The 26295-nt window shown below is 43.2% G+C and overlaps 1 protein-coding gene across 1 annotated transcript in view; it reads right to left on the bottom strand.

Annotated features, from left to right (window-relative positions):
* LOC144608887 (SHC-transforming protein 1-like) overlaps positions 1 to 21438 on the bottom strand; it is an 89064-nt gene extending 67626 nt beyond the window's left edge. Inside the window, exons 1-2 of the mRNA XM_078427105.1 lie at positions 21291 to 21438; positions 658 to 726 (exon numbers count right to left, since the gene is read on the bottom strand). The gene's annotated coding sequence lies outside the window, so the exon portion shown is untranslated. The remainder of the gene's footprint in view (positions 1 to 657; positions 727 to 21290) is intronic.
* Positions 21439 to 26295: the final 4857 nt, after the last annotated feature.

The raw sequence follows: 26295 nt of genomic DNA, 5'->3' as shown, positions 1-26295 counted from the left end.
TGCATTCAAGAGAGAGCTAGATAGAGCTCTTAAGGATAGCTGAGTCAGGGGGTATGGGGAGAACGCAGGAACGGGGTACTGATTGAGAATGATCAGCCATGATCACATTGAATGGCGGTGCTGGCTCGAAGGGCAAAATGGCCTCCTCCTGCACCTATTGTCTATTGTCTATTTTCTATTGATAGAGCTTGGATACTAAATCAGACTTCCTCTGTTTTGATCCAACTACGCATTTAAAAAAAAATCCTAATTAGTATAAAGTTTCTATTTTCCACAGCAGCCTTGTGGGCTGGAATCGTCAATGAGATCGGCCTAATCATGCTGCACCTTTACAGTTGCCAACAATAAATAATAGCAGACATAAAAAGCGTAACTCAGCGGGACAGGCAGCATCTCCGGAGAGAAGGAATGGGGGACCTTTCAGGTCAAGACCTTTCTTCAGACTGAAAGTCATGGGAATGGGAAACAAAGATATAGAAGATGATGTAGAGAGATAAAGAACAATGAATGAAAGATAGGCAAAAAAAGTAACGATGATAAAGGAAACAGACCATTGTTGGGTGAAATTGAGAAGCTGGTGCAATGGGTGGGGGAGGGATAGAGAGAGAGAGAGGGAATGCCGGGGTTACTTGAAGTTAGAGAAATCAATATTCATACCACACAAGCGAAATATGAGATGCTGTTCCTCCAATTTGCATTTAGCCTCACTCCGACAATGGAGGTGACCTAGGACAGAAAGGTCAGTGTGAGAATGGGAAGGAGAATTAAAGTGTTTAGCAAGCTGCAAATCAGGTAGGTTCAGGCAGGCTGAGTGAAGGTGTTATGTTGTCTCACCAACATGGCCCATGTCAAACCCTGGGTCCTGAGTTAATTCATTGATGCTGGCCAAGGTTCAGCTGGCAGTAAACTTGCTTGGATTTGAGTCCCTATGACTCAGTTGGTGGCGTTCTCAGCTCTGAGACAGATGGTGGTGGTGACTCCAGAGAGTTGAGTGCGGGAAGCTTGGCTGACACTTCAGTGAAGTACTGAAGGATGCGGTGCTGTCTAAAACATCATCTTTTAAATAAGATGCTAAATTAAGGACCTGACTATTGTTTCAGATGGAAGCAAATAATCTTATGAATTATTTGAAGATGTGCTGATTCTTTGTCCAGTATTTACCCTGAAGCCAACAAAACAACAACTGATTGAGTATCATCATTTGCTGCTTGCTGTCACATTTCTCACGTTACACAGAGACAAAGTGCCAAGGAGTTTCTTGGTTCTTGAAAGCCACTATTCACGGTTTCCATAGTCTCCCCATTTACCATTTCTGAGACTTATTTTAAATCAGCAGAACATACATAGAACAGTGCCAAACATGAAGCCAAATTAAACTAATCTCCCCTGCCTGCATGTGATCCATATCCCCACATTCCCTGCATATCCATGTTTGTCTAATAGTTTCTTAAACACCAGTATTGTGTCTGCTTCCGCCACAAGCCGGAAGCATTCCAGCCACCCACCACTCTGTGTAAACATTCTCAGGTGATAGGAGGGGAAAGGAGAGAAAATTTTAGATCATCCTTGATCAGAGGTACATGGCATGGAAATAGGCCCTTCAATCTACTTGCCCATGGCAACCAAGGAGCCTTCCTGAGCTCGTCCCATTTGCCTGCATTTAATCCATCTTCCTCAAGACCATCCTATCCATGTACCTGTAAACATTGCAATTGTACCCACCCCGACCACTTCCTCTGGCTGCTCGTTCCATATATCCACAGCCATTGCGTGTGAAACAGTCACCCCGCAGGTTCCTTTTAAATCTTTCCCCCCCATTAAAATAAATCTCCACCCTCTAGTTTTACAACCTTCCCCCCACCCTGAGAAAAAAGAGACCATGTTTATCCACCTTATTTTTGCCCCTCATGATTTTATAAACCTTTATGAGCTCACCACTCAGCCTCCTATGCATCAATAAAAACAGTCCCAGTCTATCCTTATAACTCATGCCCACCAATCCCGGTAATATCCTTACTGCATCCTTTCCAGCAAACCCACATCTATAGGCAACCAGTCCTGCACATAATATTTCAGGTGCAGTTTCACCAACTTCTTGTATAACTGTGCACGACATCCCAACCCTTGTAGTGAAAGCACCGTCTGACAAGTTTGCCAAATGCCACCTTCATCACCAGGTCTACCCTTGTCACTACTTTCAGGGAACTAACTGGGACTTGCAAATGACACCAAACTGGTGACTCTGTATACTGTCTCAGTGTACTACTACAATACACTTGCACTGTGCCTGAGACGCTTATCTAATAAGTATCTAAGTGCTTATGTAAAGTGATACTTGTATCTCGGTACACGTGACAAATAAAGTACCTTACTACGTCATACCTATGCACTTGTGTATAAGTAGCAAATAGATTGTTGGGATGTGGGAAACACCCGGTGCCTTACAATTCCTTCGATGACTACACCCTGATATTTTATGTCTTAAATGCTGCCCAATTTGTACAATAATATGGATAGACTAATAAAAATAAATAATCTACAAGATATTGTGATTTAATAGTAACTCTGCAGAAATGAAGGGTAGAGATTGCAAATAGACAATAGACAATAATAATAATAATAATAATGCATTTTATTTATATAGCGCTTTTCATATACTCAAAGACGCTTTACAGAGATTTTGAGAACATAGGGAAATGAATAAATAGATAAATAAGTAAATAAATAAATGAACAGAGAAAGGAGACAGAAGGTGAGGTGACCTTCAGTGGTTGAAGGCAATAGGTGCAGGAGTAGGCCATTTGGCCCTTCGAGCCAGCACCGCCATTCAATGTGATCATGGCTGATCATGCACAATCAGTACCCCGTTCCTGCCCTCTCCCCATACCCCCTGACTCCGCTAACATTATGTGCATTTTGGGTGGCAGGATGAAATCAGAAGCCACCTTTGGACGAGCAATAGTCTGTAATTTCTCTTAAATATACTTGGGGACCTCAAAATATTATCGGCTCTGGCTATTCTTTCTTCTGTCATTAATTTATAATGTTTTCCTGAAAATACTTCGGATTGAAAAATCATATCACGTTTCACAATGCGCAAAGCTGGTTTAAATGATGCTAACTATGGTTCATGATATCACTCGGTCGCCACACCTGTGTTGCATAGAGAACAACAGATGCCTGAAAATGAGTTTTCAAGGATGTAACACAATCATGGGGTTCAGATGACGTCACTAATTGTGGGTGTGAAGCTGACGTGCTTCGTACGGCTCTGTGATCAGTTACACTCAGACAGCTGGCGGTTTGTATAATCTGTGCACTTGTGCTATTCTTGAGGTGCTTGAAAAGTCCACAGTCTCTCTATGCATTTTGCAGGTCTGTGCCTTTCCGACGGCAGTATTGTAACAGATATTGAGATTCAAAAAATAAAGGTGGCCAAGCCTTAAATAAAAACAAATAACTTCAATTAAATAGGTTACTTCTTAAAGCAAATGCTTCTTAAAGCAAATTCATCATGTGAATATTGCACAAAAGTTGTTCAGCTGTAGCAGTTTTCTTCTTCTGCCCTTGGTCTCTAGTTAACTTCTTCATTCCATCAAAGAACATCAGGGAATTTACAGTGGGTTGAATTGTACTGAGTGAATGGAGAGTCTTATTCCCAGAGTAGGGAAATCATGAACTAGGGTACTTGGGTTTAAGGTGAGAGGGGAAAAAATGTTAATAGGAACCTGAGGGGCAACCTTTTCAAAAACAGGGTGTTGGGTATATGGAACGAGCTGCCAGAGGTGGTAGTTGAGGCAGGTATTATAATGCCAATTAAAATACATTTGGACAGGTACATGGATAGGAAAGGTTAAGGGGCCAAAGGTGGGCAGGTTGGAACTAGATGGGGCATCTTCATCAACATGTACAAGTTGGGTTGAAGGGCCTTCTCTGCTGTTTGACTCAGTGAGTACTGCCGGTGGTCCCAATGGTGTTTGACCAAGGAAAGAAGTTCTGCATGCCTATACGTGCACCATAAAATTCACACCCTGGATGTATTGGCATTTTTGGGAAGCTTAAAGTGCTAATCTCCTCCACTGTTGGAGTCCATACAGACTGTGCTCAGTCTTGCTGAGATTCCCGGCACTACACTGGGAAACCTCCTCTTGGGTCCTGTACCAGGCCAGGGTCAAAGGGACTATGCTGCTAGCTAAGGGGAAGTTAAGGTATTATTTTTAAATTATTTTGCATAATGTTGGACTATTTCTAAGTGTTGTTATGTTTAATTTATTTCAATAGACAATAGACAATAGACAATAGGTGCAGGAGGAGGCCATTCGGCCCTTCGAGCCAGCACCGCCATTCAATGTGATCATGGCTGATCATTCTCAATCAGTACCCCGTTCCTGCATTCTCCCCATACCCCCTGACTCCGCTATCCTTAAGAGCTCTATCTAGCTCTCTCTTGAATGTGAATTTCACTTTCTTAATATCATTTTAAGGAAAAATTGGGAAGAACATTTTTGATCGGGTCGGTGGGGAGAATGTGTAAATCACATTCTGGAAAGAGAGAGAACAATAAGCCCTCCTAAATAACACAAAGCCATGGAAAGAGGATCAGAGGCTCAAAGCTCAGCCAGGGCTCATGCAAATTCTTCTCCAGCTTCCCGCAGAGTCCTTTGATATATCTGATCAAACCTGGGTGATTTATTTACATTGAAGACCTTGCCCATCCCCAGTGACTCTACACATAAATGAGCACTTTGGTTTCAGAGGGACCCTATTCTTTCTCGAGTTACCCTTTTTCTGTTAAATTACATAAAATCTCTTTGGATTCTTCTTAATCTTAGTCGCTAGAGCTATCTCAGGCCCTCTGCTTTCTGTCTTAAGTATGTTCCTCAATCCCTTAATCTCCTCCAGGGATACAATTGATCCCAGCTGCCTAGACCTGACCCATGCTTCTTTCTTTCTCCTGACCAGAACCTCAATTTGTCTCGTCATCTACTCTAACAGGAACATGCATACCTTGAACATTCACTATCACATCCGTAAACAACCTATTCCAACCAACTTATGCAAGGTCCTGACTAATGCCATCACAAATGGTCTTGCCATAATTCATCTAGACAATTGAAGTGTATTTCATACTTGTGGAGAGCCTTAGGATGTCAATGAGTTGAGTTACTTTCCGCAGGCTCTATTAGCCAGTTTTTATACGCCCGGCCTTGTTTCTGGCCAAAGGTGACTCCCAGAATGTTGATGGTGGGGCTGCCCATGGTCGTATTGCCAATGAAAGCCAAGCGTAGGTGGACTAACCATTAAAGATGGTTGTATGGTTATTGGATTGTATGTTTGAAGCACAAATGTTACTTGTCCCTTATTAACTCACATCTGAGTATTGCCCAGATCTTGCTCCATGCAAGCACGGGCTGCTTCATGTACTGAAGACCTGCAGAAGAAATGGAATTGTCATTATTAAACGTCCCTGCTCCTGACCCAATGATAGAAGGAACATCACTGATGCTGCAACTAAAGATGATCAACCCTAGGAATTCTAGTGATGATATCCTGGAGCTGGGATGACAACCAACAACCACGGTTGGTATTCTGCCACAATGATTTCAATGACTGTCATCTGCCCTTTAGAATTCAGCCCTTTGATCCATACTTGGACCAAAACCTACATAAGGTTCTTCACTGTATCTCAGTACACATGATAACAGTAAACCAATATCAATATCATGAGGTGCCCGCCTATGGAAGCTGCCACGCTGCACTGTTCAGCATTTTAAGATAAGCCTAGTGCTGCTCCTGGCATCTGTGTTTCAAAAGTGCACTCCTGCGATCATCTCCAACAAAAGGAGAATCTGCCTACCCTGGCTTCCATTGGAATGCCTTTCAGGCACCCCTCATTGACCTAGTTGACCCCCAACTTGATGCTATTTGGCTGAGAAGTCTGCCGACCATGAGATTGCAGGTTGTGGTGGTGTACATTCACTTTGCTGTTGATGGGCCACAGCATTTCGTGGATGCCCAACTTGGAGCTGTTAGACATGTTCCAGGGCCTATCCCAACCAACGCACTTATAGTATGGTACACTGGAGAGTGTCCTTGGTATAAACAGCTGACTTTCTCTCCATAAGGGCTATTCAAGGTGACTTCTATCAATGCTGTCATTAATAGATGTGTCTGTCGCAGTTTGCTTGGTGAAGATGAGGTCAAGGAGATTCACCATCAGTAATTGCCAGGTGAGATCCAGACTGGCAGGTAAGTCCTACAGGTGAGATCCAGACTGGCAGGTAAGTCCTACAGGACGCAGTTGGCTCCATCAGTCATGATATACCAACCTCTCCTGGTCATAGATATTGAAGAATCCAGAACACATTCTGTCCTTCACCTTTTTCATTGCTTCTTCCAAATGTCCTCAAAGCCTCTTTGAAAAACGTAGAATCCTAGATCTGCAGCATTCCTTGGCACTCCATCGCCCAGAGCAGAGACAGGGCTCTCAGAGTGACACCGGGGATCTTGTCTCTTTTCAGGGACAGGCAGAAGCACAGGGGAAATCGCCGATGAAGCACTCCACCTCCCCAGCCCAACCTGCCTTCACCAGCCACCTCAAAATCCACAGTACAGGAGAGGAAGCAAGTCACCCTCAGCTCTCAGGGAGTGCCCAAGGAGTTGTTGTTGTTGTTGTTGTTGTTCTTGCATTTGAGGCAGCAGAAATTATGTAACGCCCTCCAGGCGCAGTAGCCAGTGCAATGTGCTGTTGTCAAGGGCTGTGAGGTCTACCCCTCCACCAGGGGGACGGAGGACAGTGCAGTTGAAAATGACGTTGCTGCGCTGTTTGTTGGTCTGCTCCACACACGCAGGCTGCTGATGAACGCAACCCCAAAAGATGCATGTTGGCGTTGAACCGGCTGACCCCTGTGCGGAGCCGGTTCAGGGCGACCCACTCTTTGCGGGGCATGTCCGAGCCGGGTGGGGCTGTGGTGTTCGGTGCAACAATGAATTGAGGAGGTCGCGATGTCTGTTCCCAGCTGGTTCTCCATGCTCCTAGTATGTTGAAACCGGAGCCACAGAGGGTCGCTGCATGACGGGAGAAAGGGTGACAAGATGACAGGCATTGAGGTTCCAGTTGCTGTGAATCCTGGGCGAGGTGGTGCAAAGGATGATTGGCGTCCGATGGGGTCATGTTGTCGACCTCCTTGTGGTGAACCCTGTCAACTGACCCCAGTCAGGCGAACGACAACAAACAGAGACCGCAGAAGCAGAAGCAGAGTTGTTTTAGCAGTCTTAGTACTAAACACAGTGTGTGTACATTAGGGTTGCCAACTGTCCTGTATTAACCGGGACATCCCGTATTTTGGGCTAATTGGTCTGTCCCATACCACTAATTGACCGCCCTTGTCCCATATTAGGCCTGGGGGGGCGCTGTCGGCCCAGACACTGTAGGCCCGGACACTGTAGGCCCGGGGGCCGCTGAAGGCCCAGGGGCCGTTGTAGGCCCGGACAGTGTAGGCTAACGGAGTGTGTTCAGGGAGCGGGGCCGAGTGTGTTCGCCGAACGGAGGTTGCCTAGCAACCCACCTCCTGGCCCGGGCGGCCGCAGGAGCAGGAGCACATGGAGCAGGAGCACGTGGCCACTGGCTGGGTGAGGTCACATGGGGCGTGGGCGGTGATGTCACCTTTTGTCCCTTATTTGAGAGTTAGGATGTTGGCAACCTTAGATGGATCAGACAGATGTACAGATGAATCAGAAGGATCAGATAGTTTAGGTAAATGGAGAGAAGGACAGCAAGATATCACATATTAAGTGAAGTCTTATCTTTTGCTTTTTGGACTGAGCCACTAGGTGGAGTGTCAGGGCTCAGGGGCCACCTACACCATTGTTGATGTAACTGTGCCCTTTCAGGCTCTGGTTGCACTGTGCAAGGAAATAAGCACCTTCTTACCCCCACAAAACTATAATGTTAGCTGCATCCCCAACACATATTGTTCCCTATTCGTGTAGAGTACATTTACAATTTGGTTGTAGTCTTGCAGCAATTTTAAGTGCAGACAAATGACGTCAGTACTTATTAATTACACTCTGTGTACATCATGACATCCAACTGGGACTCAGTGGAATGAGCATAAATCACAGATAGGCTTTGGCCATGAATGTATAAATAATTATAAAGAAAATCACACCAATCAGCTCATTAGGGGCTCCTACTTAGCAATTTAGTAATGTAAGAAAATAACAGCAGATGCTGGTACAAATTGAAGGGATTTATTTCACAAAATGCTGGAGTAACTCAGCAGGTCAGGCAGCATCTCAGGAGAGAAGGAATGGGTGACGTTTCGGGTCAAGACCCTTCTTCAGTCTCCTGAGATGCTGCCTGACCTGCTGAGTTACTCTAGCAATTTAGTAATCTTTGTTAGCAATTGTAAACAGCAAGATGTGTTTCATTTTGGCATTTGAAATCAGAAAAAGTGTAGAAGAGCAATGAAAGCTGAGAAATTAACACAGGATCATCAATCTAGCTTTACAATCACATTCACTGGGCAATGATTATGGGAACATAATCAGAACCTTTATCCCCAAGGTGGAAGATAATGCACTTTCTAAAAGCCAAATTCTGGTCTGACATATACACTAAATGGTAGATTTATTAGGAGTGTTGATGTCCAGTGTGATCTTGGGCTGATGGGCCATTGCTCGTTGAAAATGGTGACTAGATGGATAGAGTATCATATCATATCATATATATACAGCCGGAAACAGGCCTTTTCGGCCCTCCAAGTCCGTGCCGCCCAGTGATCCCCGTACATTAACACTATCCTACGCCCACTAGGGACAATTTTTACATTTACCCAGCCAATTAACCTACATACCTGTACGTCTTTGGAGTGTGGGAGGAAACCGAAGATCTCGGAGAAAACCCACGCAGGTCATGGGGAGAACGTACAAACTCCTTACAGTGCAGCACCCGTAGTCAGGATCGAACCTGAGTCTCCGGCGCTGCATTCGCTGTAAAGCAGCAACTACTACCGCTGCGCCACCGTGCCGTGCCGTACCGTGAAGAAGGCAAGGCATTGACTATGTTGGGACCAAAGATACCAGAGGAACAATATAGTCCACTCGACCCTAAAAACCTTAGTACGTCATGGCGCCTTTTTAGTAGGCAGAAACTTGCAGAAACATTTAAACAGAAAAACAACAAAAATCTGTGAATTGATAGAGGAGATATATTCTGCATTTTAATGGTATCATCACACATACTGTTCGCCCAAAAACTGATTACACTGCAAGAGGCATAGCGAACGGCGTGTTTTGCTTACTAAAATGGCTCCTTTGTGTACTACACTTCAATTTAGGCGATTTCAATGGAGTGGTCCATCTTGTTCCTCTAGTATCTTTGGTTGGGACATCATGTAGCTGTACAAAAACATTGATTAACCACACTTTGAGTTTTGTTTACTGCACTACAGGAAAGATGCGGCAACTACAAAGATAATATAGAAGAGATTCAGCAGGATGTTGCCTGGAATAGATGACTGTTGTTTTCAAGGAGAGTTAGATAGGCCGGATTTATTATCACAGGAGCAGAAGAGGCTGAGAGATCTCTATTAGAACAAGTAGTGATGGAACAGTGAGCAGCTCGTTTGGAAGTGGATCATTGAGAAATGGAAGGGGCTGGTAAGTGTAGGGGTGTGAAGAGATTTGAATAGAGCTGTAGAGTTATACAGCATGGAAACAGGCCTTTCAGCCTAACTCTGTCATTCCACCTAAGGCATCCATCGGAGCTGTTCCTGTTTACCTGCATTTGGTTCAAAAACTTTTCCGATTCGTGTTCCTGTCCGAATGTCTTTGAAACATTGTTACTGTACTTGCCTCTATGTTGGCACCTTGATCCATTTACCCACCACCCTCTGTGTGAAAAAGTTGATATTACTATTGGTATTAGTTTATTATTGTCAAGTATACTGAGATGCAGTGAAAAAGTTACCCCTCAGGTTCCCTTTAAATCTTTCCCCTCTCACTGTAAACACATGCCCTCTAGTTTTAAACTCCCTGGCACTGGGGGAAAAAAATGTCAATTCATTACTTTTTTTTTGGCAAATTCTTCCAATTCTCAGGCAATGGACTGATGCAGCACGATGTGTATTTAATCTAATTTTACTGACAGAACTGCCCAAAATGTAATGGATCTTTATATTTGGGAAAAAACCAGCAATTTTAAGTGAAGATGGCATTTTGCTAAATCGGCGTTTATTTCTTATAAATGGAGTAATTCATGTCAATTTAATAATTTTGTAATTTGATATTGGCATAATCTAATTTCTTTCAGTATGATACAGCCCTCACTGAAAAGCTGTTTCTGACTGTTTTTGTATTTAATGCTGAATAACTTAAAATTCTTATGGCATTTCAACAATGTAGAAAAAAAGAAAAGTGAGGTAGGAAGAGTCATACATTGCCACAGGGTCAGAAAGGCAAAAAGTTAGAATAAAATGTTGCACTCATTCTGTTGCTACCCAAAGGAGGCAATTGTTACGCTCTCTATCCAGATCCGTACACTTTGCTGCATTCAGTTTGGAAACTAATTCCCAAAAGCATATTTGGAAACGTTGCCTTCTGTTTTTCTTTAGCAACTGGCAACTTCCTGAATAGTCAGCGGATAGTCAATGACTGAGTTTCACACATCTCCCAGATACGGCCTTCCAGCTCATGGTCATAGTGAGCAGCTGACTGTAAATGGTGATCTGAATGTACCTGAACATAACCCGAACTCCAGAGTCAACATATTCGCTTGTGCATCTAGACCAACCATTTCATGAGCCTCAGTTCCCAATCGTACACTGGAGTAAGACCTCTGGAACCTCCCAGCTGCTCCTCTGAAATTGGATCATCGAGAAATGGTGGGAGCCGGCAATTGCTGGGGTGTAACCAGATGACGTGAGGGAAACTGTCACCACCAGTTATTCCTTTCAGAACTCTCTACCCCTCCTTATTTCAACGTTCTGAATCCACACTTTTCCTATGAGGCCTTCCACAGTCCCAACAATTCTTTACACAAATTATTCTCTCTCTTCTTCCTCTAGGGGATGATATTATGCTTACAGGGTATTGACTAGGAGGCATGAATTTTTTAACTATTTTACTAATGAAAAACCTTAATATTTTTGAAACTTTCTGTCAGGACAACGTTTAAATGGTGAGTTAAATTTTCCCCTTGAATCCGTTTCAGGGTCATTGACCTGAAATGTTGACTCTTTGCTCTCTCTCTATAGATGCTGCCTGACCTGCTGAGTATTTTCCTCGTTCTCTTTGTTTCTTCAGGTCCTTGATTTTAATTTCTGCACAAGATATTGACATATCTGGCATTTCTTGGCCATCTCCATTTGTCCCCAAACTGAGGAAGCAATTGAGAATCAACCACATTCACGTGTCTGAAGTGACACATGGAGCAGACTGGGTAAGGACAACAGATTTCTTCCCCTGTAGGACATTGGTGAACTTTGTCACTTATTTATAATAATCCGGTGGTTTCATTGTTGGGATTAGCATGAACTTAATCTCAGGATCAATGTATTAGAGGTTCATTACTCCAGAAATATCAGTAACTTAATCATTAGAGTCAGAGAGTCATAGAAACATATTGTACAAGATGTCTCATCTAGGATAGTCCGTTTTGACCCATATCCCTCCAAATCTTTCCTTTCCATGTACCTATACAAATGGTTGTTGTACCTGCCTCAAATATTCTGTGGGAATTTGCAGAGGTCGAATGGAAGAGTTTGTTTACAGGTAAGGGATGGCAAACATGTGGGGCTTTCAAAAGTGAGATAGGAAGAATGCAGAGGCAGCATGCCCCTGTCAGAGTGAAGGGTAAGGCTGGCTAATTCAGGGAACTCTGGCTGATGAGAGATGTTGAAGCTCTGGTAATGAAAAAAAGGGATGCCTACGTCAGATTTAGGCAGTTGGGATCAAGTGAATCCCTCTATGAGATTAAAAGTGTAGGAGAACAGTTGAGACAACAAATAGAAGGCAAAAAGAGGACATGAAATGGATCTGATGGACACGGTAAAAGGAAAAGCCCAAGATATTCCACAGCCTTATTAAGAGTAAAAGAGTGACTAGAGAAAGAACAGGCTCCCTTACAGATCATCATGGCTCTATTTGTGTAGAGCCCCGAGAGAAGGGGGAGATATTAAATGCATATTTCTCATCCATTTCTTAACAGAGAAGATCATGAAAGCTAAGGTATTGGAGCATTGGGGTTTTGAAGTCTTCAATCATTTACAAAAGGGGAGGTATTCATGGTTTTAAAGCGCATTAAGGTGAATAAATCTGCAGGGCCAGATGGGGAGCTCAGACCTTGTGGGAAGGTCTGGAGGAAATCTCTGAGAACCAACTTTGCCCACAAAATATGTTGTAGCAAAAGACTCATTGATGCAATGTGGGAAGCCTAGATGCCAAGAAAGTCACTTTAAAAATGGAAGTTTCAATTGACTCTTTATGGTTCCTATGATTTTAGTATTTCCTTTGCTTTATATTTAGAAGAGTGTGGACCAAGACAAGCGCATGGGAGAGGAGATTGTTCAACAATAGTGTAACTGATTACTCTCTGGTGAAGAAGATGTTAGGAATCAGATTCTTGACAGCTCTTTAAATCCCTGTCAAATTTCAAGACAATTCTAAAGTGTCAATTCAGTTTGCAACAAATAATGTGATCAACAGCAATGTGGGGCTACAGCAAAATAAACAGAAGCAGATTTACAAGTACACATAGGATCCTCAATTTCAAAGTTTTCGGATCAGTAAATCATGGACTGTAGAAGAATATTTCAGATCTGGCTTAATTTGGAATGCAGAGGCTAGATGGAGCTGACCTGAACAGTGAAATTGTTCAGCACTTCTATTTTCCTCTATGTTGAAGAGCAGTGATTTGATCCATGTGAATGCTTCAATCATAACAGACACCTCTCACAATTTGTTGCATGTGTAGGGTGAAAGTGGGGAAAAAATGAATGGTGGGGTATGTGCGGAGGAAATGAACAAACCCATGGGTGTTTCCTCGAAAGGCAAGGTTTATATGTGAGGAAAAAGCTTTAAAACCTAAGAGCGACCACAAACACAAAGACCATTCAGCTGATGATTGTCTTCCACCATAGCTTTGAACTCCCTTACCAACTTGAATCCCATAACCTTCCCAAACATTTTGTCCAATGTTATCAATTCATCACTGAAGAATTTAACTTTTCGCATTTAGTCTCACTGGGCTGGTTGACACTGAAGTTATTTTCTTCCTTATCTTTGTCAGTGGAGTCTCACCCTACATGCCGGGCAGGCTGCTGCTAATGTGATTCAACCACCTTGCGGCAGGAAGGCAGGAGCAATCAACCAAGAGGGAGAGTTCGGAAGTGGCATGGTAACGAACGGAAAGCAAGAGAAGCAAACTCTGAAACAGCTGCTACAGCACAAAACTCTGCAGCTATTGAAGCAGGAATTCCATGAAAGTGTATGCCCGAGTTAGAACGCCTAACACGATTTAAGTGTAAAATATACAAATTATTTCAATGAAAGTAGCAACTGGTCGTTGCCATTTTCCAGATGCCAGTAATCAGTAGATTGTCAAGCAGAAGGGATGGCACCTTTTGCTTCAAGTATGTGAATGAAGCCCACACCTCTTTACGAATGGACCGTACAAACTTAGGCTGGCAGAGTTGGGCCCATTGCCAGAATGGCCCCATGTACTGTCCAAACAGCCTGCTTCCATAGACTGCTAAACTAGTCATCTGTTGTAGTAATCCCTTTCCACAAAAATAGTGACCTCCACTTTAAGCAATTAGGCAGATGTCATCATACTTACTGAGGCCCTAAAACCACTTTTAATGTGTTCAATTTGTCTATGCAACTTTAAAGAAAAAAAGTCAGATGCTGGAAACCCCAAAATAAAAAGTGAAAACACTCATCAGGTCAGGCAGCATATGTGGAAGAGAAATAGTTAACATTTCAGGTCTCGGAAGTGGAAGAGAGAGAAAAACAACTTTTTGTTTTCAGGAGGAGACAATGTGGGGGAAAGCTGGGAAGACAAAGGAAATACCTCTGATAGGGTGAAACTAAATGCGTTACTGGAGAGCGTTACCAATACATTAATGTACTTCATAATAAACAACTATTTCATGTCAACAAGTCCTAAATTTAAGCATTGTACTTAAGCTTTACTTGCTTAACATACATCACTGTTAGGAGAATCCGAGTCACAGATATATTCTATTGCCATGTGTAAAAAACAGGTAGCTGAGTAAATTCTAGTCCACATTTGTCATTAACATTACAGCTGCATAGAGTAACGGATCAGCAAACCATGCTAAACTGTTGCTTTTGCAAAACACAAACCATCAAGATATATTGAAAGCACAGGAAATAATTTGCAAGTTGTTCAGACACCCTTACAGACCATAAAAAGAACAGCTTCTGCCAAAAATAAATCCACTGTAATGTACACATGTAAAAAGTAGAAATCATTTTCACAGAACATACAGCACAGGAACAGGCCCTCAGCTGACCATGGCTATGCTGAGCATGATGGAAATCTAAACAAATTCTATCTACCGGCACATGGTCTGTATCCCTCTATATGTGTGTCCAAAAGTTTCTTAATCTTTGCTATTACATCTGCTTCTACAACTTTTCTTTCAGCCTGTTCTGGACACGTCTGCTTAAAGAAAACTTGCCTCGTTAATCTCCTTTAAACTTTCCACTACTCACCTTAAACCGACACCCTCTAGTATTTGACACAGTTTTCAAAGGAGTTCAGAGGAGGTTTGAGGGCAGGGTTTGCTTTGGTCTGCCCTCCATCCCGTTACACTGATTGGGGTACCACTTGCTGCGGTTCTATTCCACTCATTGATGAACGTGGGTCTATCTTTGTTCTGACTCTAATCCTAAACAATGCAAAAAATCACCCATCACAATTAATGCTAGTTTAGGCAACGGGGCAAACCGTTCAGAAACAGCAACAGGTGGTGGATTGTACAAGTCAGTGCCAGATGGAGTTCAGTGGGGAGGGGGGAACTGCAGGACTATGCCCTTTGCATGCAAGACAATCACGATTGTTTGCTAAATAAAGGAAAGCTGAGACCTCTGGAAGATTGAGTGGCAAAAATACATGAAGAAAGAACATGGTTAGCCTTCATCTTAAAAGAACAGCAAGACAAAGGGCCAAAGTTTATAAAAGCTCTTTCTGGCTCTCTGCTTTAGCTCCAATGTCACACCTTAGAAAGGATACATTGACGTTGGAGAGAGCAACCTGCCAGTTCGTTTTAGTTTGGTTTAGAGATACAGCATAGAAACAGGCCCTTCAGTCCACAGAGTCCATGCTGACCAAGGATACCCTAGTTCTATCTTACACACAAGTGACAAAGTACAGAAGCCAATTAACCTACAAACCTGCTTGTCTTTGGAATGTGGAAGGAAGCCACAGCACCCGGAGAAAACCCACGTGGTCACAGGGAGAATGTACAAACTCCGCACAGACAGCACCCGTAGTCAGGATCGAACGTGGCACTTTGGAGCTTTAAGGCAGAAACTCTACTGCTGCACCACCGTGGCACCAGAATAACCTTGGCTAAAAGTTAGATAATGAGGAAGGATTGTGCCATAATCTCTATATTGCTTTCAGTATAACTACACCGAGACTTATGCACTGAAACGTCCTACTCAGCCCATCTGATCCAGACCGATCGTTAAGCTCCACAGAGCTTCTTCTATCCCTCTATTTCACTCACAATAGCAAAGCTGGTCAGTCCTTTCACCTTGCTGATTATTGATCTGCACAGCAGCTGTACTATTTGCCTTCACTGTCATTGCAGGTTTCACATTATTTCTCCTACATCAAAAAGAAGTGGTTATTGCTGGCAAGGAAAGTGTTTACTGCCCTTCCCTAATTGTGAAAGTAATGTGAACTTCCTCCTTCAATTATTGTAGTTCTTGTGTTAATTGGCCCATTAATCGTTTCAAAGACAGCTCTCTGTGTGTGACACAGTGGAGACATCTCATGCACCTCTGCCATTGTCTTTCAGGGTGATCGAGGCAGGAGGCTTGAGAGGAGAGCCCTGCTCGGTAGCTGCATCTTATAAATGGTACTAACTGCAGCCCATTGCTCATGGTGTTCTGAGGCATTGCTTTGTGCAGTTACAAATTGACAGAGCCAGTTCTAACATGTGATGGTGGGAAGTTTATTTGTGAAGGTGGTGGAGCGCAGACATTACAACAAGAAGCTTCCAAGTTATTGTCCTAAGGTGGAGGCATTTGATCACAACACTGATTGGAGGTTCCCTACTGATTGAATTGAACCGAATTGATTGAAAAATACAGCATGGGAACAGGTCATTCAGCCCAGTGTCCCATCGATCACCCGTTCACAGTATTTCGACGTTGTCCCACTTTCTCATCCACTCCCTACACATTAGGGGCAATGTTACAGAGACCAATTAACTTACAAACCCGCATGCCTTTGGCATGTGGGAGGAAACAGGAGCATCCAGAGGAAACCCATGTGGTTACAAGGAGAACGTTCAAACTCCACGCAGACAGCACCCAAGGTGAGGATCAACCCTGGTCTCTGGCACAGAGACGGCAGCTCAACCAGCTGTGCCACTCCGATTGCTATTGAGGGAGTGCAGCGTAGGTTTACTAGGTTAATTCCCGGAATGGCGGGACTGTCATATGTTGAAAGACTGGAGCGACTAGGCTTGTATACACTGGAATTTAGAAGGATGAGAGGAGATCTTATCGAAACGTATAAGATTATTAAGGGATTTATTCACAAAATGCTGGAGTAACTCAGCAGGTCAGGCAGCATCTCGGGACAGAAGGAATGGGTGACGTTTCGGGTCGAGACCCTTCAGCATTTTGCTCCAGCATTTTGTGAATAAATCGATTTGTACCAGCATCTGCAGTTATTTTCTTATACAGATTATTAAGGGGTTGGACACGTTAGAGGCAGGAAACATGTTCCCAATGTTGGGGGAGTCTAGAACAAGGGGCCACAGTTTAAGAATAAGGGGTAGGCCATTTAGAACTGAGATGAGGAAAACCTTTTCAGTCAGAGAGTTGTGAATCTGTGGAATTCTCTGCCTCAGAAGGCAGTGGAGGCCAATTCTCTGAATGCATTCAAGAGAGAGCTAGATAGAGCTCTTAAGGATAGCGGAGTCAGGGGGTATGGGGAGAAGGCAGGAACGAGGTACTGATTGAGAACGATCAGCCATGATCACATTGAATGGTTCGAAGGGCCGAATGGCCTCCTCCTGCACCTATTGTCTATTGATTGTCTGCAGGTATTCAGGCATTAAGTTCTCATTCAATGCAAGAGTTGCACTGTGGTGCAACCATATGTCCTTGATGATAACCGGGAAATAAACGACTTAATTAAAGGAAATGACAATAAAAATCTTTTAAAAAGTATGCAGAGAGATATTAAATACATTGTTAGGTGAGTTTGCATCGTATTATGTGCCTCATGTTTCCTCTCAAGTACTTCTGTGAACCATGGTGTGTGGAACAATACCACTGCATCAAATAAGGGGGGGAGGGGGGGGGGGGGGGCAGCACTCGAACTTCCTACGTGTATCACAAACTGTCCCAATATTGGTTAAGGGTTCCTTAAAATTACATCCTTTTAAGGAAACATATTTGAGGAAGTAATGTAACTATAAAACTATATTTGCAGTCAATCATAAAGTACCAGGAATATGTAAAATCTTACATACCTCACTGGATGAAACTAAAAGTTTTGCGTATCCAGTGAACGAAGCCATGTCTCTTCACTTCCAAATGCAAATAAATCCCGTCCCTACGCATTCTCTCCAATAGCTTCCCTACCATTGATGTGATGCCCAGAGAAGAACAACAGCGGCTGCCATCCAGTCCTGCAGGACCTTGATGTGGCTAATGAAAGTTCAAAGATCTCTCTTGCCTCCCTCAATAATCTGGGATAGATTACATCAAGCCCTGCGGGCTTAATGGCCTTCAAAATGCACAGCACCAACTTAATGACATTTCTTGGCCCCTTCAAACTCCCTGCTCAAGTTCTTTCTTGCTTTCTTTATATTCTTCAAAGGTCCTGTCTAATTTCATCTTCCCTCTCCTTACATATGCTTCCTTTTTCTTTTTGGAGAAAATTTACAATCCCTCTCTCTCACCACCCAATGTTCCCTTGCCATGCCATTCTTGCCCCTCCTCCTTGCTGGAACATGTTGGGCCTGAATTCTGATCAGTTGGCCTTTGAACGATTCTCACACGTCTGATGTGGAATTATCCAATAACTGCGGTTCCCAATTTACTCTTCCTAGCTCCTGTAATCAGCTCCTGATAATGTTGTCCTTTGCCCTTATAACATTTTAGTGGTTTCCTCCAAGATCCAGTCTTCTCCTTAAGTTTTAAGATGGTTATCATTAAGGATTTGTGGCTAAGGAGAGGAGAGGATGCAGAAAAGATGCACAAGGATGTTACCTGCATTAGTGGGCGTGAGTTATGAGGAGAGATTGGATAGGCTGAGACTGTTTTCCTTAAAAAAGGAAGTTTAGGAGTGACCTTATAGAGAGCTATAAAATTACGAGAGGGTGGATAAGAGGAATGCTCACAGTTTTTCTCCCCATAATTAGAGAGACTACAACTAGAGAGCACACGTTTGAAGTGGGAGGGGAAGATTTAAAGGAAGCCTGTGTGGCAGTGGGTGGAGGGAACGTGGAACAAGCAGCCAGAGAAGATGGTAGAGGCAGGTACAATGTATAAAAGACATTTGAATAAGTACATGGATAGAAAAGGTTGAGAGGGAGATGGGCTTGATGCAGGTAGCTCAGGTAGGTACATTGGTTGGCATGGACAAGTTGGGCTGAAGGGCCTCTTTCCATGCTGTGTGGCTCTGTGAATCCATGAGGAAATGCACTTAAAATGTTATTCAACCAAGAAACCAGCTAAATGTTAAGGTGCTAAAGGTTTATGGGGATCTTTAATACCTAAATGCACAGAGGTATACAGAAATTGGAATACAAAAGCAGCCCTTTTAACTCAACTAATTCACACAATGTCTATCTTCCACTCCAGCCTCTTCTCAGTCTTCTTCAACTAACTCTGGTTGATTCAGTCAGAGTTCTACAGCATGGAAACAGGTCTTTCGGCCCACCATATCCATGCTGATCTTTCCACCCACCAATACTAACACTATGTGTCTGTGTCCTTCTATACTTTGTCAATTGAAGTGTCCATCTAAATACCTCTCTAACATAGCAAAGCATCCAGCTCCAACTCTGGCAACAAGTTTCAGATATTAACCACTGTGAAAATAACTTACTCCTCAGCTCCAGGCGGCACAGTGGGACAGCGGTAGAGTTGCTGCCTTACACCGCCAGAGACCCAGGTTTGATTCTGACTACGGGTGCCGTCCGTATGGAGTTTGTACGTTCTCCCCTTGACTGCTTGGGTTTTCTCCGGGTTCTCTGGTTTCTTCCCGCACTCCAAAGACGGACAGGTAAGTAGGTTAGTTGGCTTTGGTAAGTTGTAAAGATTGTCCCCACTGTGTGTAGGTTAGTGCGCAGGGTGATCGTTGGTCAGCACAGACACAGTGGGCTGAAGGGCCTGTTTCTGCATTGTATCCCTAAACTCTACAGTAAGATCCTCTTTAATACTCCATCCTTTCACTTTAGACGTGCTGTCTTATTTTCCCAAGCAATCTGAAAAGATTTTGACTATCAACCCTTTCTATGCCTCTCATAATAGACAATAGACAATAGACAATAGGTGCAGGAGTAGGCCATTCAGCCCTTCGAGCCAGCACCGCCATTCAATGCGATCATGGCTGATCACTCTCAATCAGTACCCCGTTCCTGCCTTCTCCCCATACCCCCTCACTCCGCTATCCTTAAGAGCTCTATCCAGCTCTCTCTTGAAAGCATCCAACGAACTGGCCTCCACTGCCTTCTGAGGCAGAGAATTCCACACCTTCACCACCCTCTGACTGAAAAAGTTCTTCTTCATCTCCGTTCTAAATGGCCTACCCCTTATTCTTAAACTGTGGCCCCTTGTTCTGGACTCCCCCAACATTGGGAACATGTTATCTGCCTCTAATGTGTCCAATCCCCTAATTATCTTATATGTTTTAATAAGATCCCCCCTCATCCTTCTAAATTCCAGTGTATACAAGCCCAATCGCTCCAGCCTTTCAACATACGACAGTCCCGCCATTCCGGGAATTAACCTAGTGAACCTACGCTGCACGCCCTCCATAGCAAGAATATCCTTCCTCAAATTTGGAGACCAAAACTGCACACAGTACTCCAGGTGCGGTCTCACCAGGGCCCGGTACAACTGTAGAAGGACCTCTTTGTTCCTATACTCAACTCCTCTTGTTACGAAGGCCAACATTCCATTGGCTTTCTTCACTGCCTGCTGTACCTGCATGCTTCCTTTCATTGACTGATGCACTAGGACACCCAGATCTCGTTGAACTCCCCCTCCTCCTAACTTGACACCATTCAGATAATAATCTGCCTTTCTATTCTTACTTCCAAAGTGAATAACCTCACACTTATCTACATTAAACTGCATCTGCCATGTATCCGCCCACTCACACAACCTGTCCAAGTCACTCTGCAGCCTTATTGCATCTTCCTCACAATTCACACTATCCCCCAACTCAGTCAGTTCACCTCTCAGCCATCTTTTTTTCCAGGGAAAACAAACCCAGCTGATCCAATCTTGCCCCATAACCAAAGTCCTCCAATCCAGGCAACATCCCGGTGAATCTCCCAGGCACTCTCTCCAGTGCTTAGGTTTAGGATTGTCACACATGAAAAGCTTTATTTTGCATGCTATTCAAAAAGATCAGATATACCACACATACTGTAAATACGATGAAGTCAAATTCGAGTACAACAGATAGACCAAAGGGTACAATACAGTCACATACTTCGTACAATGTGGTGATCAGAACTACACATAAAACCCATGTGCGGATTAATTAATGTTTTGTTCAGGGGAGGACTCTGAACTTTGAGACCGACCCAACTACCATGCCCAGTTATCCTTAAGAAAGCTTTAAAATTCAGAGCAATTTGAGGTCATAAAAATCCCTCAATTTGTATTAGTCTGCTTGCATTTACTGTGATTCAGATATCCCGATGGCCCCGTGGCAGCTAAAGATCAAGTGCTGTGGCATGGTGAAACGCACTTAACTAGCTGTAGTGAATTTGATCATTTCTCCCTAATCTTAGACCCAGAAAGGTTACAAAGGTTATGAAATGGAACTGGGCACTTACGCTACACTGTAGGCACCACGGCTCCGGTGGAAAGTGGATCGCATGCGAATGGCTCCTTGTCCCAGTCAATAAACAAACTTCAAAAAACCAAATTACAGGCTGTTGTTTAGCTTCTTCCTCAAAGGACTGTTTTACATAGATACAGAAATAATAATTTCAGTTACCCTGTTATGTTAGATTAGTCCACGTACCACAAACGGAGAGAAAAAGGGGAACTCAACTGCGTTCAGTAATTAGTTAGTCTCGTATAAATAGAATTAAAGGAAGTCACTGCAGTGCCTAGAAGTTGATTTTAAAAGAAATGCCCAAATTTTGTTGTTACAGAAATACACAGGAATTCACTAATACTTGAAATCAGAATGATTCAGGCTGTACGAGTCATGGAGCTATATAGCACAGAAACAGGCCATTCGGCCCAAGTTATCCCTACTGACCAAGTTGCCCTACCAAGCTAGTACCATTTGCCTTTGCCTGGCTCATACCCCTCCAACCCTTTCCTATCAATGAACCCATCCAAAGATAGACACAAAAGCTGGAGTGACTCAGCGGGACCGACAGCATCTCTGGCGAGAAGGAATGGGTGACGTTTTCAGGTCGAGACCCTTCTTCAGACCCGAAATGTCACCCATTCCTTCTCTCCAGAGATGCTGCCTGTCCCACTGAGTTGCTCCAGCTTTTTGTATCTATCTTCGGTTTAAACCAGCATCTACAGTCCTTCCCACACAATAAACCCATCCAAGTTTTTATTAAAAACATGGTGATTGTACCTGCCGCTACCACTTGCTAGCAGATTTGAACTTGAAGTCACTCAGTGTGTGTTTACTTCATACATGTGCTAAAGTGACTGTGCTAACATGACACTAAAGTGGGTGGTATTTTAGATAGTGAAGATGGTTGGCAAAAATTGCAACAAGGTCTTGATATGTTGGGCAGGTGGTCTGAGGAATAGTTGATGGAATTTAATACAGATAAATGAGAAGTGTTGCATTTTGGGAAATCTAACATGGCCAGGACCTACACAGTGAATGGCAGAACTCTGGGAAGTGTTGTCGAGCAGAGGGATCTAGAAGTGCAGGTGCACAGTTCCTTGAAAGGGGTTTCACAGGTAGATAGGCTGGTCATAAAGCTCTCGGCACATTGGCCTTCTTCAGTCAGAGTATTGAATATAGAAGTGGGGAGGTCATGTTGCAGTTATGTAAGACGTTGGCGAGGCACATTTAGAGTATTGTGTTCCGTTTTGGTCACTATGTTATAGGAAAGATGTCATCAAGCTGGAATGGGTGCAGTGAAGATTTACAAGGATGTTGCTAGGACTCTAGGGCCTGAGTTATAGAGAGAGGTTGAGCAGGCTAGAACTTTATTCCTTGGTGACCAGGAGGATGTCAGGTAAACTTATAGAGAATTACAAAATCATGAGAGGACTAGATTGAGTAAATGCAAAGTCTTTTGCCTGGAGAAGGGAAATCGAGAGCCAGAGGACATGGGTTTAAGGTGAGGAGGGAGAGATTTAATGGAAACCTGAGGGGTAACATTTTTTTAAAGATAAAAGCTAGTAGATGCATAGAATAAGCTGCTGGAGGAGGTTGTTGAGGCAGATACTATGCAATGTTTGAGAAACATTTGGACAAGTACATGGATAGGATAGGTTTAGAGGGATATGGGACAAACGCAGGCAGGTGGGACTAGCATAGATGGGGTATGTTGGTCGGCGTGGGCAATTTGGATCAAAGGGCCTGTTTCCACAATATATGGCTACCTGCCTTCTGCACACTCTACGTGAGTGCAGTGTACACGTGCTTTCTGCTTAGTTCATGGCAAAAGTGAGCTTTTCTGCAAAATCACTCTTCCCCAGCCTCAGCAATTTTCTCGGATAGATGGGACAAATGACAACAGTGAAGCTCCTGTGAGATTGCTCCCTCTCTGTTGAGAAGGCAGCTTCAGGGAGCAGCTTGGAGTGCAACGAGCAAAATGGCAGGTCTGCCTGTCACAGCAAGACATCGTTGGAAGGCAAACAAGAGGGGTATGCTCGCAAGAAGTATTTTAAATTACTAGAGTCAGGCAATTGAATCGATAATCCTTCTTTGTCAAGCATGAACTAATCAAATCTGGGTTACTGGGTTTATCCAGAACGGTTGCAAAAATCAATGTTTCGAAGATCAATAGTTCTGAACAGACTACAAAAGGATACAGCGAATAAATGAGCTGAGCTGCTAATTCTTGAGTGGATAATGGTGTAAATTATGACTCTGCCACCCAGAAAGAGAGTTCGGAAGGTTTTCTCTTGAGAAATCTCTCTAACAATAATGTCAGATATTCAGGGGCACTTTGTGAAAATTAACACCTTGATGCTTTTGAGAACAGCTGGTCAAAAGTTGTGAAAATTGGCATCAGCCCCCAAAAGAAAAAAGACATTGGGGGGGAAATGGATGCATTCTGTAAGCCCATAGTACAGAATAAGATGCTAACATGCAGAAAACTCATCAATCTTACATCAAACAGATCTCCATCCATGTCAAAAAGCCAATCAATACAAATTACTTTGAAAATAACTCATTTCTGACTCTCCAGTGACTCACTGGATCAGCACTGTGCCAGCACGTAGCTTATGAGTTAAGAAAATCCTCCCTTAAAGGGGAAAGAACTTATTTGGGTCCCACATGAAAAATAACTTTTTTTCTGAGTTGAGGGGAGTTGAGTATAGGAGCAAAGAGATACTTCTGCAGTTGTACAGAGCCCTAGTGTGACCGCACCTGGAGTACTGTGTGCAGTTTTGGTCTCCAAATTTGAGGAAGGATATTCTTGCTATTGAGGGCGTGCAGCGTAGGTTTACTAGGTTAATTCCCGGAATGGCGGGACTGTCATATGTTGAAAGACTGGAGCGACTAGGCTTGTATACACTGGAATTTAGAAGGATGAGAGGGGATCTTATTGAAACGTATAAGATTATTAAGGGGTTGGACACGTTAGAGGCAGGAAACATGTTCCCAATGTTGGGGGAGTCCAGAACAAGAGGCCACAGTTTAAGAATAAGGGGTAGGCCATTTAGAACTGAGATGAAGAAAAACTTTTTCAGTCAGAGAGTTGTGAATCTGTGGAATTCTCTGCCTCAGAAGGCAGTGGAGGCCAATTCTCTGAATGCATTCAAGAGAGAGCTAGATAGAGCTCTTAAGGATAGCGGAGTCAGGGGGTATGGGGAGAAGGCAGGAACGGGGTACTGATTGAGAATGATCAGCCATGATCACATTGAATGGCGGTGCTGGCTCGAAGGGCCGAATGGCCTCCTCCTGCACCTATTGTCTATTGTCTATTGAAGAAGGGTCTCGACCCGGAACATCACCCATTCCTTCTCTCCAGAGATGCTGCCTGCCCGGCTGAGTTACCCCATCTTCAGTTCAAACCAGCATCTGCAGCTCCTTCCTCCAAAGGTTTTCTTAAACTGGCTTTTGACATGTTATTTATTTTGTAGAGGATATTGCCCAAGATTTTTGGCGACCAAAACAATCAAAAGAACATTGGTGGGATTCCTGTTGGAGTTCCAATATTTTGGCTACACAGTGGAGGAAATTAAAAGGTTAAATTGATGAATGAGAGACATGTGCAGTTGTTCCCTCCAGGGACACCTTTGCCTCCTCTTACAAACAGTCAAATTATTTAGGGAAGGAATTCTGCTGTCCTGACTTTGTTACAGGTTCAAACATCAGTTCCAATGAAGTGATCAACATCCGTGAGGGTCACCTCCCACTAATGGTCAGAAAATACAGCCATAATTTAGTCGTCAGCAAATTGCTGCCAGCATTTTTCTGTCAAAACTACTTTCAAGATTATAAAATGGCTGATTGGTATCACGAGAGAGTGAATGAAAAGCAGAAGTGATGTTAAAGTCCAAGCTGGTAGGTCAAAGGATGCCAAGGTGAGATTTACACTGATTCTAGAATTGCTGGCAATAAGTTATTTGTATGGACTCCCATCCCCCAGCCCTTCCTCTGATGATCTGTCCCAGCTGAGACCACCCAGTAATTTGAGGTTATTTTGCTGAAATAAGATAATGTTTTCCAAGTAAAATCATGGTTTAAGAAAGATTAATATTTCAAAAATTATTTTACTTCTTTTCAAGTGTTTTGGGATATGCCAAACCTTTCCCATATATTCTGCTCTCCAGAGCACAAGAACTGCAGGTGTTGGTATCTTGAGCAAAACACAAAGTGCTGGAGCAACTCAGCTGGTCAGGCAGCATCGGTGGAAGAAATGTGCAGATGATGTTTTGTGTCAGGACCCTTCTTCAGACTGAATCAGTCTGAAGAATGGTGCCGACCCAAAATGTCTGACCATTCCAGTTGCTCCGGCACTTTATATTTTACATTCTGGTATTTTAATGTTATAAATTAATGTTTAATAAGTTATGAATTATAATTTACAAATGGAAGAGTAAGATTTATTTCACGATCTGTATGTAAGGCAGGGTTATATTTGTGTCAGGTATGATTTAATGGGACAGCACACAAACAAAGTTTTTCAATGTGTCACAGGAGAATAATAAACCACGTTCTTGGGTGTATACATCTCCAATAATTTGTCCTTGGCCCAGCACATTGATGCAATCATAAAAAAAGTTAATCAACTCTCTACTTCCTCAGTAGTTGAATCAAGAGTTAAAATTGGCATGCAAGTTGAATCAAGAGTTAAAATTGGCATGTCGCAAAAGGTAATGCAAAGGTGGTTATGGGAGATTTCAACATGCAGGTAGACTGGGAAAATCAGGTTGGTACTGGACCCCAAGAAAGGGAGTTTGTGGAATGCCTCCGAGATGGATTCTTAGAGCAGCTTGTACTGGAGCCTACCAGGGAGAAGGCAATTCTGGATTTAGTGTTGTGTAATGAAATGGACTCGGTAAGGGAACTCAAGGTAAAGGAGCCATTAGGAGGTAGTGGTCATAATATGATAAGTTTTAATCTACAATTTGAGAGGGAGAAGGGAAAATCGGAAGTGTCAGTATTACAGTTGAGCA

This window comes from Rhinoraja longicauda, chromosome 33 (assembly GCF_053455715.1).
Source record: "Rhinoraja longicauda isolate Sanriku21f chromosome 33, sRhiLon1.1, whole genome shotgun sequence".
Taxonomy (NCBI): Eukaryota; Metazoa; Chordata; class Chondrichthyes; order Rajiformes; family Arhynchobatidae; genus Rhinoraja; species Rhinoraja longicauda.
This window is presented reverse-complemented; position numbering and strand designations above follow the sequence as displayed.